This window comes from Callithrix jacchus, chromosome 8, assembly GCF_049354715.1.
Source record: "Callithrix jacchus isolate 240 chromosome 8, calJac240_pri, whole genome shotgun sequence".
Lineage (NCBI taxonomy): Eukaryota > Metazoa > Chordata > Mammalia > Primates > Cebidae > Callithrix > Callithrix jacchus.
This window is the reverse complement of record NC_133509.1, coordinates 19,760,632-19,775,756: the sequence shown is the minus strand read 5'-3', so window position 1 is coordinate 19,775,756 and position 15,125 is coordinate 19,760,632. Positions and strand designations below refer to the sequence as shown.

General features: G+C 46.3%; 1 long non-coding RNA gene across 4 annotated transcripts in view; it reads right to left on the bottom strand.

Annotated features, from left to right (window-relative positions):
• LOC103795568 (uncharacterized) overlaps positions 1-15,125 on the bottom strand; it is a 104,331-nt gene that overhangs the window by 23,453 nt on the left and 65,753 nt on the right. For 3 of the 4 annotated variants that reach the window (XR_008474672.2, XR_008474674.2, XR_008474673.2), the window contains 2 exons: positions 14,521-14,626; positions 6,725-8,422 (listed from right to left, as the gene is read on the bottom strand). This is a non-coding gene — a long non-coding RNA (uncharacterized LOC103795568). Of the gene's footprint in view, positions 1-6,709; positions 8,423-14,520; positions 14,627-15,125 lie in introns of those variants that run through there. The other variant, XR_013520807.1, reaches the window with a different exon arrangement.

The window sequence follows — 15,125 nt, the reverse complement described above, 5'->3', positions numbered from 1 at the left end:
TCACAAGCCTTCCTCTACACCAATAACAGTCTTAAAGAAAGCCAAATCAAGAATGAACTGCCATTCACAATTGCTACAAAAAGAATGAAATACCTTGGAATACAACTCACAAGGAACGTTAAGGGACCTCTTCAAGGAAAACTACAAACCACTGCTCAACGAAATCAGAGAGGACACAAACAGATGGAGAAACATTCCATGTTCATGGTTAGGAAGAATTAATATCGTGAAAATGGCTATACTGCCCAAAGTAATTTACAGAATCAACACTATCCCCATCAAGCTACCATTGACTTTCTTCACAGAACTGGAAAAAACCACCATGAACTTCATATGGAACCAAAAGAGAGCCCGCATAGCCAAGTCAATTCTAAGCAAAAAGAACACAGCGGGGGGCATCACACTACCGGATTTCAAACTATACTACAAGGCTACAGTAATCAAAACAGCATGGTACTGGTACCAAAACAGAGATATAGACCAATGGAACAAAACAGAGGCATCGGAGGCAACACAACATATCTACAACCATACAATCTTTGATAAACCTGACAAAAACAAGCAATGGGGAAAGGATTCCCTGTTTAACAAATGGTGTTGGGAAAACTGGCTAGCCATGTGCAGAAAGCAGAAACTGGACCCCTTCCTGACACCTTACACTAAAATTAACTCCAGATGGATTAAAGACTTAAACATAAGACCTGGCACCATAAAAACCCTAGAAGAAAATCTAGGCAAAACCATCCAGGACATAAGAGTAGGCAAGGACTTCATGAACAAAACACCAAAAGCATTGGCAACAAAAGCCAAAATAGACAAATGGGACCTAATGAAACTCCACAGCTTCTGCACGGCAAAAGAAACAGTCACTAGAGTGAATCAGCAACCAACAGAATGGGAAAAAATTTTTGCAGTTTACCCATCTGACAAGGGGCTGATATCCAGAATTTACAAAGAACTCAAACAGATTTACAGGAAAAAAACAAACAAGCCCATTCAAAATTGGGCAAAGGATATGAACAGACACTTTATGAAAGAAGACATATATGAGGCCAACAATCATATGAAAAAATGCTCATCGTCACTGGTCATCAGAGAGATGCAAATCAAAACCACATTGAGATACCATCTCACGCCAGTTAGAATAGCAATCATTAAAAAATCTGGAGACAACAGATGCTGGAGAGGATGTGGAGAAATAGGAACACTTTTACACTGTTAGTGGGAGTGTAAATTAGTTCAACCATTGTGGAAGACAGTGTGGCGATTCCTCAAGGCCTTAGAAATAGAAATTCCATTTGATCCAGCAATCCCATTACTGGGTATATATCCAAAGGACTATAAATCGTTCTACTATAAGGACACATGTACACGAATGTTCATTGCAGCACTGTTTACAATAGCAAAGACCTGGAATCAACCCAAATGCCCATTGATGATAGACTGGATTGGGAAAATGTGGCACATATACACCATGGAATATTATGCAGCAATCAGAAATGATGAGTTCGTGTCGTTTGTAGGGACATGGATGAACCTGGAGAACATCATTCTCAGCAAACTGACACAAGAACAGAAAATGAAACACCGCATATTCTCACTCATAGGTGGGTGATGAAAAATGAGAACACATGGACACAGGGAGGGGAGTACTAAACACTGGGGTCTATTGGGGGGGAAAGGGGAGGGCCAGTGGGGGGGGAGCTGGGGAGGGATAGCCTGGGGAGAAATGCCAAATGTGGGTGAAGGGGAGAAAGGAAGCAAAGCACACTGCCATGTGTGTACCTATGCAACTGTCTTGCATGTTCTGCACATGTACCCCAAAACCTAAAATGCAATAAAAATTTTAAAAAACAAAAAAACCAAATAGCATTGGGTAAAATCATAACTCTCTCATGAGTGATAATATCTATAAACTACTAAACTTGAAAAAAAAAAAAAAACAAATTTATTTTCTCACAGTTCTGGAGGCCAAAAAACTAAAAATCAAGGTGTCAGAGCTGGAAAGGCTCAGCACAGCGCCCTCTGGAGACTGAGAGAGAAAGCATTTCCTGCTTCTCTTCTAGCCTCTGGTCGCTGTTGGCAACCCTCAGTGATCCATGATTTGTGGCTGCATCACCCCAACCTCTGCCTCCTCCTTCACATGGTCTTCCCCGGGCTTGCTTCCACTGTCTTTGTCTTCTCCTTTTCTTACAAGGACACTTGTCATTGGATTTGGGGCCCATCCAGTTCATCCAGGATGATCTCATTTCAAAGAATCCATAACTTAATTACATCTGCAAAGGCCCTTCTTTTCAAATAAGGTGACATTCACAGGTACTGTGAGTTAGGACTTGGACATTTTGGTTCTGGGGGCACAATCCAACTCCTGCAGGGAGAGAGCTGGCTCCCAAATGGCATTGGGTGGAGTCCTGCCACTGAGTTTACACCCCATCCCTCCAGGTGCAGTGAACAACTTGAGGCCACCCTGCAGCATCACCACATGGTCCTTTCTAGCCAAAAATACCCTCTCCTCTGCCTGGAAAACTGGTTGCCCTTCAAAATCCATCCATCTCATGCATCACCTTCTGTATAAGGTCTTCCCTGGCCCAACCCCACAAGTGATACTGATCAAACAATCTTTGTGTTTTGATCTCCCCAACAAATCAAATCTTGTCTGTTACTCTATTGTAGTACCTATTACTATGATCACTTACACATCTGTTTCTCCCACTTGGATGTGAACAGCCTAAGGTATCAGAAACCCACATGTTCACATGCATCTATTCATTCAGCAAATACTTACAGAGAGCCTGCTGTGCCTTAGGCACATAAGAATAGCTAAAATTATTCTTGAAAGAAGGCATAAAACTAAGAGATCTTATGATACAGGAGCTCAACCTAACCCAGGTCTGAGAGATGAGAGAAATCTTCCCCGAGATGTCCTTTGAGCTGAGGGCTGAAGAATAAGTAGAAATGAACTAGCAAAAGGAAGCAAGAACATTCTAGGCAGAGGGACTAGCATGGACAAAGACTCAGTGGTGAAAGGAAGTGTAGCAGGTTCAGGGACCTGTAAGAAGCTAAAGTATGGTTGGCGCAGGGCTGGGAGTTCCTGTCATGGCAAATGAGACTGAGGGTACAGGTCAGGGTCAGAGCACTCAGGTCCTGAGGTCTTGTAATGGCATCTGGTCATTATTCATCTTTATGTCTGATATGGTTTGGCTGTGTGTCCCCACCCAAATCGCATGTTGAATTGTGATCCCAAGTGTTGGAGGTGGGGCCTGGTGGGAGGTGATCGGATCGTGGGGATGGTTTCTAATGGTTTAGCACCGTCTCCCTAGTGCTGTCGTGCGATAGAGTTCTCACAAGATCTGGTTGTTTAAAAGTGTGTAGCACCTCCCCCTTCATTTGCTGTCTCTTTTGCTGGCCATGTGATAACGTGCTTGCTTCTCCTTTGCCTTCCCCCATGATTGTAAGTTTCCTGAGGCCTCCACAGCCATGCTTTCTGTACAGCCTATAGAACCGTGAGCCAATTAACTCTCTTTTCTTTATAAACTACCCAGTCTCAGGTAGTTTTTTAGAGCAATGTAAGAATGTACTAATACAACATCCCTGCTTAATCAGTGTTGAATGAATGAATGTAAATTGACAGTTGTCCATTGAGAGATACCACAGTACTTCCTCTTTTACCATGTATGTGAAAACAAATAAAAATTGTTTATCCTTTCAAAATGAATTTGCATCCACTGGAGACTATTCAGATTCAGAATTGAAAGGCTAGTTTCAAGCAAAAGTGACTTTTTATATTTAAAAAGTATTTAGTAAAAATTACCAGTGTATGTATTTATTTAAAATTAGCAGTGTACTAAGATGTATACCAAATACTGAATTGGCCTTGGTTCAAGTCAAAGGTATTTCTAACCTATAAAGGAAAGAGACTAGAACAAAGTACTTATCAAAGAGCCTAAAAATACCCACCTCCAAAAAGGAGGTCAGGCTGCAGCACCGATTGATCATCCAGGTCACAGACAGTGAGCTGTATCAGTCATCAGTTACCTGGGTAGTTGTTAAAAATAGGGTAGTTCAGACCCCACCCAGATCCAGATCAAAATGTCCACGAGTGGGCCTTGGGCCACTGCAGATTGCTATTAGGCAACTTCTAAGCAAACTAAAATTTAAGAATTCCTAATACAGTGACTTTTTTATTATGGTAAAATATCTAATGTGTGTGTGTGTGTGTGTGTGTGTGTGTGTGTGTGTGTGTGTGTGTGTGGTTTTTTTAATTTTTATTTTGTTTTTTTAGTGGCATGTTAGCGGTGTTATTTATAGTGGAGCTAGAAAGAGGATCAGAACTAGGACAAATGAGGTGGGTATAGCAATGGATATTGGGAAAGTTGAAAATAGAAAAGGGAATTGAGAGAGAGGTGAAGGTTAGGCTACCTGAAATAAGCAACCCGGAAAGTACTGATTAGTCTTTCTAATCACACGACCTCGCCTGCTGGTAGGGAAGATGTTTAGGTTTCTGGAATAACTTGAGCTCTTATTCCCGAGCCCTGTACCCAATAAGACACCACCTTGACATTTCTCCTTCTTGTTCACAAAGTGTAATTACACCACTAAGAGTCTGAGAGGTGATGACACACCCCAAGTAGTGGGAGCCCAAGAGCCAGAGGAGGAGGCCAACCCAGGAGCCAGAGCTACCCTGGCTCCCCATATAGCTGGGGTAGAAGGAGTGGTCAGCCCTATGGAACAAACACCTGTATAAGGTCTCCTGAGGGCAGATAGTGTCTATGGCTAGGGATTTGGTCCTTAACAGTGTCCACAGATTGATTGCTTTGCATCCTACAGGTTTGCTAACTGGGAGACCAATAGACACTTCCAGAGAGCAGGAGGTCAAGGGGCCCAGATGCTGAGCAGGCATAAGGGGGATGGTGCACAGAAGCAGCCCATGGAACAGATCCTGTAGGGTCCCCTGGCTCTCAGCCAGCCCCTGGTGAAAATATTTTATACTTCCAAACAGCTCCCAAAATTATATTTTTTAACATATGAAAATCTTTGGGGACTGGGTGCAGTGGATACGCCTTAATCCAACATTTTGGGAGGCCGAGGCAGGTGGATCAAGAGGTCAGGAGTTCAAGACCAGCCTCGCCAATATGGTGAAACCCCATCTCTACTAAAAATACAAAAAATTAGCTGGGTGTGGTGGCACGCACCTGTAGTCTCAGCTACTCGGGAGGCTGAGACAGGAAAATTACTTCAACCTGGGAGGCAGAAGTTGCAGTGAGCCGAGATTATGCCACTGACTCCAGCCTGGGCAACAGAGCAAGACTCTGTCTCAAAAAAAAAAAAAAAAAAAGGAAAGAAAAGAAAAAGAAAATCTAAATCCTTTCATAGAGCCTGGTTATCTAACTGGGCTCCCCAGCAAGGGAGGAGAGTCCATAGTCTACTTGAAGCTACAGACTGAGCAGAGGAGTCTATGGAGGTTTCCAGCATTTCTTCATTAGTGGTCCCCTTCCTTCATCTTCCAAGCCAGCAATGGCGAGTAGAGTCCTCTCACAGTTTACATTTCTCCCGCCTTTTCAAACACGTCAATGTTTGTTGCTGTGCTGCTGGTAAATGGAGAAGGCTCTGGATAAAGGCTGAGGTCAGTGAGAATCTTAGTTCTTCCTCACTTTTTCCTACTTTCAACACCCCTAATGGAATTCCAGCTCTCAAACCAGCCTCCCTTTGGAGAAGTTGTGCAGATTTCAAATAAGGGCAGCCTTTACCTATAAGCCAAGAAGAGACCTGGCTTTCCTCTTGAGTCCTGGGCTTCTTCCTCACCCTGAGGTTAAAGGACCAGAATTTGCAAGAGGGAGAGGAAGAGGGTGCAGAGATGAAGCTCTTGGATCATACTCTATGGCAGGCCAAATACTGGCCTCCAAAGATGTCTATACTCCAATCCCCAGAACCTATGGTATGTTATGTTTCATGGCAAAAGGACTTTGCAGGTGTGATTAAGGTTACCGGTCTTGAGACAGAAAGATCAGTGACCTTAATCACACCTACAAAGTCAGGTGTGAAAGTTCAGCAGAGAAAGGCTCCCAGATTTTAAGGGCTCAGGTTATTAGACTGGGGCCACCCAGGTGGCTGTGAGCCTTTCCCTGCTTAACTCAGAGAGGTGCAACCAAAGAAAAGGCGGGAGAAATGTAAACTGTGAGAGGACTCTACCCGCCATCGCTGGCTTGGAAGATGAAGGAAGGGGACCACCAATGAAGAAATGCTGGAAACCTCTAGAAACTGAATGTGACCCTTAGATGGCAGCCAACAAAGAATCCTCAGTCCTACCGCTTCAGGGAGCTGGATTCTGCCAACAACTTGAATGAGCAAAAAAATATGGATTCTTCCTCGAGCCTCCAGCAAGGAGTGCAGCCTGCAGATACCTCAATTTTGATTCAGGGAGACCCATATTGGACTTCTGCCCTGCCAAACTGTAAGCTAAGGAGCAGATGTCATTTTCATCTGCTGAATGTGTGGTCATTTATTACAGCAGCAATAGAAAAACTAAGCCCGCCCTTATCCCTACCAGAGATCAGGAGGTCAGTGGGTGCTGGGACCCAAGCAGGAACCAGCCTAAGCCCTATGAGCTCATAACTGATGGAAGTAGTTTGCATGAAAATCTATACCCATAAAGGGGTTGGCCTCCTTGACTCTAGAAAGTGGGGATTTGGGCAAGATGAGAATAGAATCAAAAGATGATCATCACCTTTACTTTCTATGCAAATAGAGGATGAAAGGGGTTCAGGAATGCTCCCTGATTCCGTGGGTGGTCCGGTGGTCTTCCTCCTCCTCACTGGCTTGAGTGCATCCTTGAGGGCTGTAATGATCCCACCTACATAGCTTCTCTCTCCGCTCTCTGGAAGCAGCCCTTGCCAGGATGGGGGACTGAGATTCATGATCCATTGAGGAAGCAGGAAGGCTTGGAAAGGGCGCACCCCAGAATCCTTCCCCAGGCACAGCATTCTTCGCACTTGCTCCGGGCAGGGGGGTCTTGATCCACCCCCTAGAGATGAGAAAGGCTCCCATTCACTTGTTTCCAAGGGTGGAGTGGGGTAGGCAGGGGAGGGAATCCCACACTGGGACTGTGACTAAGACTAAATACAGTTCAGAGCTCAGTGTATGTCTGGGTGAGCACACACAGTGCTGAGTGCCAAGATGGTGCAGAAAGAGTATGGTGGGCCCAGAGGAGCAGCTGCAAACACCTTGAGAAGAAGTTCCTTCTAGCAAGCCGTGGCTGGGAGAAGCCAGAGGTCTGCTGCAGCCAGGTCTGCTGATGGCAGTTCTCTCCCTCCTTAGGTGTGTGCTGAAGGCCTAAGCAAGAAGGGCTGTTCCCAGAAGACACCAGGGGCCAAGCTCTCTGGAGACAGTGAGCCCATGAGCCGGGGCAACCCTGTGGCCTGGAGTGTACACTCTCCCAGAGCCAGCGTAGGCTCCCGTGACTTCTCCAGAGTAGCCGGCACTGGGCAGTTGCTTATCAAGCACGGTGAAGGGCTGTACAGACACCTGAGGCCAGGTGGGGATGTCCGTGAGAGGACTGTCAGGACTTCTCCATCCTTTCCTCAGCTTCCTGAAAGTTGCACACTCAAGAACTTTCTCACCCTTGCCCCAGCCTCCCTCCTGGCTACTCCTTTGCCACGCTTCATTACTTCTGCCAATGTACCATGCACACGTGGCCTCTCTGTCTTCACATGTGCCAGATTTGTATAGAATGCCTTCCCTGTCTTGCCAAAATAAATGTGGTCTTCAAAGTCCAGTCCAACCATCACCCTCCTTGGGGAGCTTTCTCCAGCTTTTCCTCATTTCCTACTCCAATTTAAGCAGAATTATTGCTTTGCTTTTAAGAGTATTTATATTGCTTGGCATGGACTTTCTGGGTACATTTGTTGCAGGCTAAGATTTTGAAATATTAACCAATGATTTCTACTCCTCTCCCCATACTTTCCTCCAGCCTGGATTTCTCTCCTGGTCCAAACCAGGTGAGTCATCACTCGTTGCCTTAGAGAAAGGTTGACACAGAAGATAAAATCAATTCTCAGCCTTTGAGTTTCAAAAGCCTCCTCATAAAGAATTATGGAAACAATTTGGTTTCTAGAGAGATTTGGGAGAATTCACAATTCACAGAATTCAGAGCTTTCTGCCATTCCCTTCACTTTCTTCCTTTCAGAGACCAGACCAGAGGCGGGACCAGGGCCACAGCTTAACCATGTCACGGTCTATGATGATGGGCCTCCTAGAATTGTGCAACACACAACCCACGTGGTGATACACAGCGGCCTTAAAGCCACGCCCTTATTTCCACTCATTCTCCTTTGCATTGAGTCCTTTATCACTGATCATTTATCCTTCTTGCATCCACATAGTTGCAGGAGAAGCTGTTGCACTCATTGGCTTTACAGTCATGTTCCTGGTGGAAAGGAGAGAGAAAGGCAGAGAGCCCTTAGTGAGGACTTCTATTCAGGAAAGGATGCCCTTTCTATGGACTTCTGCCTTGATCTCATTGGCCAGAACTGTCTGTCCTCTACAAGGAAAGCTGAGTCTTCATTTCCCAGTCTCTATAATAGGTAGACAAGGGAGAAGATTGTGAGCAGTCAGTTTGCATTGTCTACACAAGGGAAGGACATTCCAGGCGGGAGGTACAGCATGTGCAAAGGCTCAAGAGCAAGAGCATCTCTGCTGGGATCGTGGTGCCTGCAACTATGGGGCACAGCGGGTACTCACCAGACACTCTCCGGAGGAGTGAATGCATAGATGAAATGAGAGCACAGTGTGGCACAAAGGCTACAAGAAGTTCAGCCTGGCTGTATTGTAGCACTTAAGTCAAGAAGTGGTGAGACAAAAGGCAAGGGATTACATGGCAGTTGGAGCATCAGGGGCCTTGTGTTTGGATCTTTATACAAAGGACTACAAAGAGCTTGGAAGAACTGTCTGTAGAGTGTAACTTAATTGGCTTGTGTTTTGGGAAGATCATGCTGCCTACAGGGTGGGGCACATTTTGGAGGTGAATGGGACAAAAGGTAAAGAGTGCATCTGGAGACGATTCCAATAGCCAAGGTAGAAAAAAAGGCCTGGAAGCGTGTGTGGTCATGGGGACAGAAAGTGTTCAGAGTCAAGAGATGTTTCAGGCAGAACTGACTGCATTTGGCAAAGGATCGAACATGGGAGAAAGGAGAAAAGTCAAGGAGAACTCTGAATTTCTGGCTCAAGTTACTGAGTCTCTGGTGCTAGCAATCATTAAATCAACAAGCACAGAAATAGCAGGTTGTGTTTGCAGTAGAGTGATGATGTTATCCTAAGCCTTGTTATATACACACCCCAAGATTTGCTCATCTCCATCTGCCCCACAGGCTTAATCACTGGTCAGTGAGGATCCCCAGCTGTCTTCAATAGAAGAGAATAAGGTCAAGACAATGATAGAGACAGAGCTGAAGATGGAATGGTGGGAGAGTGATATGTTTTGGCTGTGTCCCCACCCAAATGTCACCTTGAATTGTAGTAATCCCCGCAAGTCAAGGGTAGGGCCAGGTAGAGAGGATTGGATCACGGGGCAGTTTCCCCCATACCATTCACGTGGTAGTGAATAAGTCTCACAAGATCTGATGGTTTTATAAATGTGAGTTCTCCTGCACAAGCTCTCTTGCCTGCCACCATGTAAGACATGATTTTGCTCTTCATTCACCTTCCACCGTGATTCTGATGCCTCCCCAGCCACGTGGAAGTGTGAGTCCTTTAAACCTTTTTCCTTTATAAATTACCCACTCTGGGGTATGTCTTTATTGGCAGCATGAGAACAGACTAATACAGAGAGAAAGAGGCCTGACAACATCATTTGAGTCCTTAGATTCAGACACGCAAAGTTCAGCTCTGCTTCTAAACTAGCCTATTATGCTAGCCAAACACTTCTCTTCAGTTTTGCTCGAGCTAGTGTGAATTGGGTTGCTGTCATTTGCAAGCCAAAGTCCTGACTATATAGATGTCACCATGGTTAGATTCTGATAGAGCCTGATCAAAGTGTGAAGGCTGACAAGAGCAGAGGGCCTGGGGAAGAATACCAAAGGGCGCTAACATTCGAACAACATTCAGCAAAAGCATTAAAGGAGATGAAAAATTTGTGACCAGAGAGATGGGAAGAAAACAGGGAGAGTGACAAAAGACAAAGGAAGTGAGACTCGGAAGAAGGGAACGGTCCACAGTGCCAAGTGCAGCTGGTGGGTCACACAAACAGGAAATGGAAATGCCCACTGGATTTAGCTGAGCAGCATGTCCCAGCGATTTTTGAGGAAATCAATCTTAGTGGACAGGAGGGGGCAGAAACTTAATGACCAAGTGTTAAGGAGTAGGCATGGAAGGAAGTGAGACAATGAGGGCAGAAAACACTCAGGAAATATCATTGAGGAAAAAAAGGAAGGAAGGAAGGAAGGGATGGAGGGTAGAGGGAAGAGGGGAGGGAGGGAGGGAAATTAAGAAAGAAAGAAAGAAAAGAAAAGAAAGAAGGAAGGAAGAAAAGAAAAAGAGAAAGGAAGGAAAGAAGGGAGGATGGGAAGAAGGGAGGGGAAGGGAGGGGAGAGGGAGAGAAAGAGAAGGAAGGAAGGGAGGGAGGGATGGAGGGAAGGAAAACGAAGGAAGGCAGGAAGGCAGGGAAAGAAGGAAAGAAAGAAAAGATGACAAGTGGGAAATAAAGGGGGAAAGTTGGAAAGTAAAGGGGCAAACTTGAGGGTTTTTTTTTTTAAGATAATATAGACTTGAACATATTGAAATGTTGATGGGAAGAGACCAGTGCAGAGGAAAGTAAAGCTTACAGATATAAGCAAGGGAGGGAAGAGTGGTCCCTGAGAATGAGAAGGGCTCAGATTTATCCATGTGTCAGGAGAGGAGGAAAATACAGTTGCAAGTTTAGAGTGGTTTAGGTTTGATGGCAGGAAGTTGGGGGATTTGCAAGGTTATTGCTGATGGTGACAGAGGCTGCAGGGAGCAGGAAGGGGAATGGTACAGTTGGAGTCTGAGAGAAGAATTGGAATGGCCTGTGTGGAGAACAGGAAACAGAGGCTATCAGAGACATAGAAAGATTATGAGTCAGGGAGGGAGCCGTTGGAGAACATGAAGTTACAGTGGCCATGGGAGGCTTTGGGGTAGTGCTCAGCTGTGTCAACAGGAGCACAAGACAGCAAATGGCTGGAGTATGGCGGGACTGCAGGACAAGGAGTAGAGGCTCTTGGAAAGCTGAGTAAAAATGGGAGGGAAGACAGAAGGCAGCCCAGAGAGGCTTGAAGTAGGTCTAGGACTCAGATAAAAGTGGGGACTTTTACCTAGCAAGCACCCATTTTTTGCCTGGAAGGCTGAAGAACAGATGAGGAGGCATGTGCCTGGGCTCAGATCACTCATACATCCCCTGTCTGACACGGACCAGAGACCCACTGCCTGCCCCGCTGCCACCCACACTAAGTCTCTCTTTACAATCTGTCCCTGACTTCACAACTTCTCATCCCCCCATGCTCTGCACATGGTCAGCTGTCTCCTTCCCTCCTCATCCTACGTTCCTCATGCTTCTTCCTACCTCTGGGCCCTTCCTCATGGCCTCCCCATCCCTACCCCTTGAACAACCTCTACACACACATGCACACAAACACACACACACTTTTTGCGCATTCAAATTCTCTCTTACCTTCCAAGGCCCTGAACAATCCCCTCTCCTTAATGAAGCTTTTATTATCAGCTATTCTGACTTCCTTTTCTGAATCCCTGGGGCATTTATAAAAGGGATCTCAGTGTAACTGCGTAACTGTGTAACAGTCTCATGGTATCTGTTAATTGTCTCATGTGTGATTTTGATCTTTGTGATTTGGTCTCATATCAAGATTGTGAGTTCATTGATATGCAGAGCTACTAGGCCATTGAAGATAGATGACGATTGATAGATGTAATGGATGGATGGATAGATAGATAGATAGATAGATAGATAGATAGATAGATAGATAGATAGAGGATTTTCATTAGGGATTAGATATGTAGGTAGATGACAGATGACCTGCATTGGGGAAAATTTTCAATATCTTTACCTCGGGGGACTTGCCAGGCAGGAGTCCCCACTTTTATCACCTTTATAGATGTGCCCAACTTCTGATGGTTGGACTTACAATGTTTCTACTTTAGATAGGTTTATCAGGGTATGAAGTGCATTTTCAACTTACAATATTTTTTAATTACGATGGGGCTGATAGGGACATAACCCCATCGTAAGTCAAGGAGTATCTATACACACAAACACACACAGACATGTGGTCACACAACGTGCTGGGTGCAGGGCTCAGGGACACAGGGACTGAGGCCTTGTGAGAATTCACCCCTGATTATTCTAAAGCCATCCCAATTCTGCTTTTCAAACAAGACTCCAGCCCCACCTGGCACCTTCCCCGGTGAGTGCCTGTGCCTTTGCTCGTGCCAATAAGAACCTTCCAGACCAGAAGCCTGCAATCCAAGCTCTTGGACAGAAGCAGTGGCTCCACGGAGGTGACAGGCAATGAGCAACAGTTCAGCCTACTGCCCGGGACCTGCCTACGAGAAGCATAGCCCGAAGGACCATCTTTCTAGATGACCAACCTGTGCCCTCCTTTCCCCAAAAGAGAGTCATTGGGCCTGATAGAAGAGTCCATATTCCCCATATTTTGCCTTCAGAGAGCAGATTTAAGAGAGAATGAGGTCTGAGAAAGCAAAAAGCAAAATGCCTACAGGTGTCCCTCGACTGTGCTTCCCAGAGAAGCCAGCTCTGGATTCCGAATAGCTTCATTAGGCCCTGGACAAGGCAGGACCTCGGGGTGAATGATAGGGAGAGGGGAGAAGAAAATGCAGGCTTTCTGGACTTTGACTTGTTAACACCCTTCGCTCCCCTCCCAATAAAGGATACTATGCTGCTGCTGGCAGATCTGCCTGGCTTAGAGTCTCCGCACCAGAAATGTGAGCCTCCTCTGTTACAGTTTAAATGGTGGTCCTACTTATAGAAACAACCCCCGGAGAAGGGCCCTGTGAACCCCAGGCCAGCAGAGACTCCCCTCCAGAGCCTCGGGAGGCTGGGACAGGGCAAGTGAGGCAACAGGGGAGGAGTGTGCGCTGCCACCGCCCACTGCTGCCCTCGTGGAAGCTCTAGGCTGAGAACAGTTCTCTTTTATTTCCTCCACGCTGGCCAGGCCAGCTGACAGCAGGAGAGGGGCTGAGCCACACAGGAGCACAGGCGGCCTTGTGCAGGGCAGAGCCAGGCAGCTGGGGGGTGCTCGAGGGACAACTTCCCCTGCAATTGCCCACTCCTTGCTGGGGTTCCTTAGCCTTAACATTGAGTCCCCGTGATGAGATCAGTGGGCAGTCGGTAACTCTGGCCTCAGTGGTAACACAGAAAAGGAGAGGAGGGTCCATGAGGATGATGGACTCAGCGACAGACCAGGGCTGGTTTCCAAGTGGGCCTGGCACCCTGGCCTGACACAGTGGGATTTTGGGGTGATAGCCACCTGAATGGGGTAGTAAGGCAGCAAAAATAGAAAAAGCGAGAGCACCTTTCAGAAAGTGTGTGTGATGCCAGGCCTGGTGGCTCATGCCTGTAATCGCAGCACTTTGGGAGGCTGAGACAGGCAGATCACAAGGTCAGGAGTTCGAGACCAGCCTGACCAACATGGTGAAACCCTGTCTCTACTAAAAGTACAAAAATTAGTCAGGTGTGATAGTGCATGTCTGTAATCCCAGCTACTGGGGAGACTGAAGCAGAAGAATCTTTTTAACCCGGGCGGCAGAGGTTGCAGTGAGCCAAGATTGTACCACTGTACTCCAGCCTGGGCCACAGAGCAAGACTCCATCTCAAAAAAAAAAAAAAAGTGTGTGGGTGTGCGTGCGTGCGCACACGCGTATGTAAAACATTGCTCTTGTATAGAATGTTTGTATACAATGGCCGAGCTGTGTGGAAGGGAAGACTTGAATGTATTAAATTACCTGATGAAGACACGCTTCGGTGCATGAGGGGCTGTGGGTGGTTGTGTTTCTCAATCATTCATTTGTTGTATCATCTATTGCTGCATAACAAATGACCCCAATTTAGTGGCTTAAATGAACAGTTGTCATCTTGTAGTGTCTGTGGGTCAGGAATCTTGCACAACTTACCTGGTCCTCTGGCTCTGAGTCTCTCAAAAGCTCCAACCAAGGGGCTGGCCCAGTTTGCAGTCAACTCAAAGTTCAACTCATGTGGGTCATTGCATGGTTTCCTCATGGGCTGGCAGACTGAGGGTGTCAGTTCCTTACTGGCTCACCTGGAGGTTACTCCCAGCTCCTTGCCACACAGGCCTCTCCATAGGGCAGTTTACACGTGGAAGCCGACTGCATCAGTGCAGGCAAGGTGAGGAGAGGGAGAGGACAGGATGGAAACCTAATCGCAGAGGCAACACCTGTCCCCATTTGTCTTAGTCCATTCAGACTGCTGTTGCAAAGTACCAGAGACTGAGAAGTGACTTATAAACAACAGAAACTTACTTCTCATGCTTCTGGAGGCTGGAAACCTGAGATCAGGGTGGCGACATGGTGAGGTTCTGGTGAGGGTCCTCCTCTTCCAGGTTATAGACTGCTTCCTTCTCACATCCTACATGGCAGAGAGGACAAGACAGCTCTCTGGGGTTCCTTTTATGAGGGCACAAATTCTATTCATGAGGATCCTATCCTTATGACCTAATCACCTCCCCAGGGCCCTCCTCCTAATACCATCCCAGCAGCAGTTAGGATTTCAATATACAAATGTTTGGGGGACACATTCCGTCCACTGTACCTTTGCTGTCTTCCATTCATTAGAAGTGAGTCACTCAAGGGAAAGGGATTACACAAGGGGGTGAATGCAGGAGGCAGAGAGCACTGGGGGACTGTTTTAGAAGCTGCCTATCCCATCCATTAATTCATTAGCAGTTATTCCATGAGGACTTGCTGTGTACAAGACATTGTGCTCCGGGTGGAATACAGAGCAGTTGCAAGTGGTTCTTGCCACTTGCAGGTTACAGCCTGGTAGGTGAGGCATGTATCAATTAAATATACGAATAAATGTCAAATTCCAAGGTCAGCAAATGGCTCAAAAGAGGGAGGTACATGGT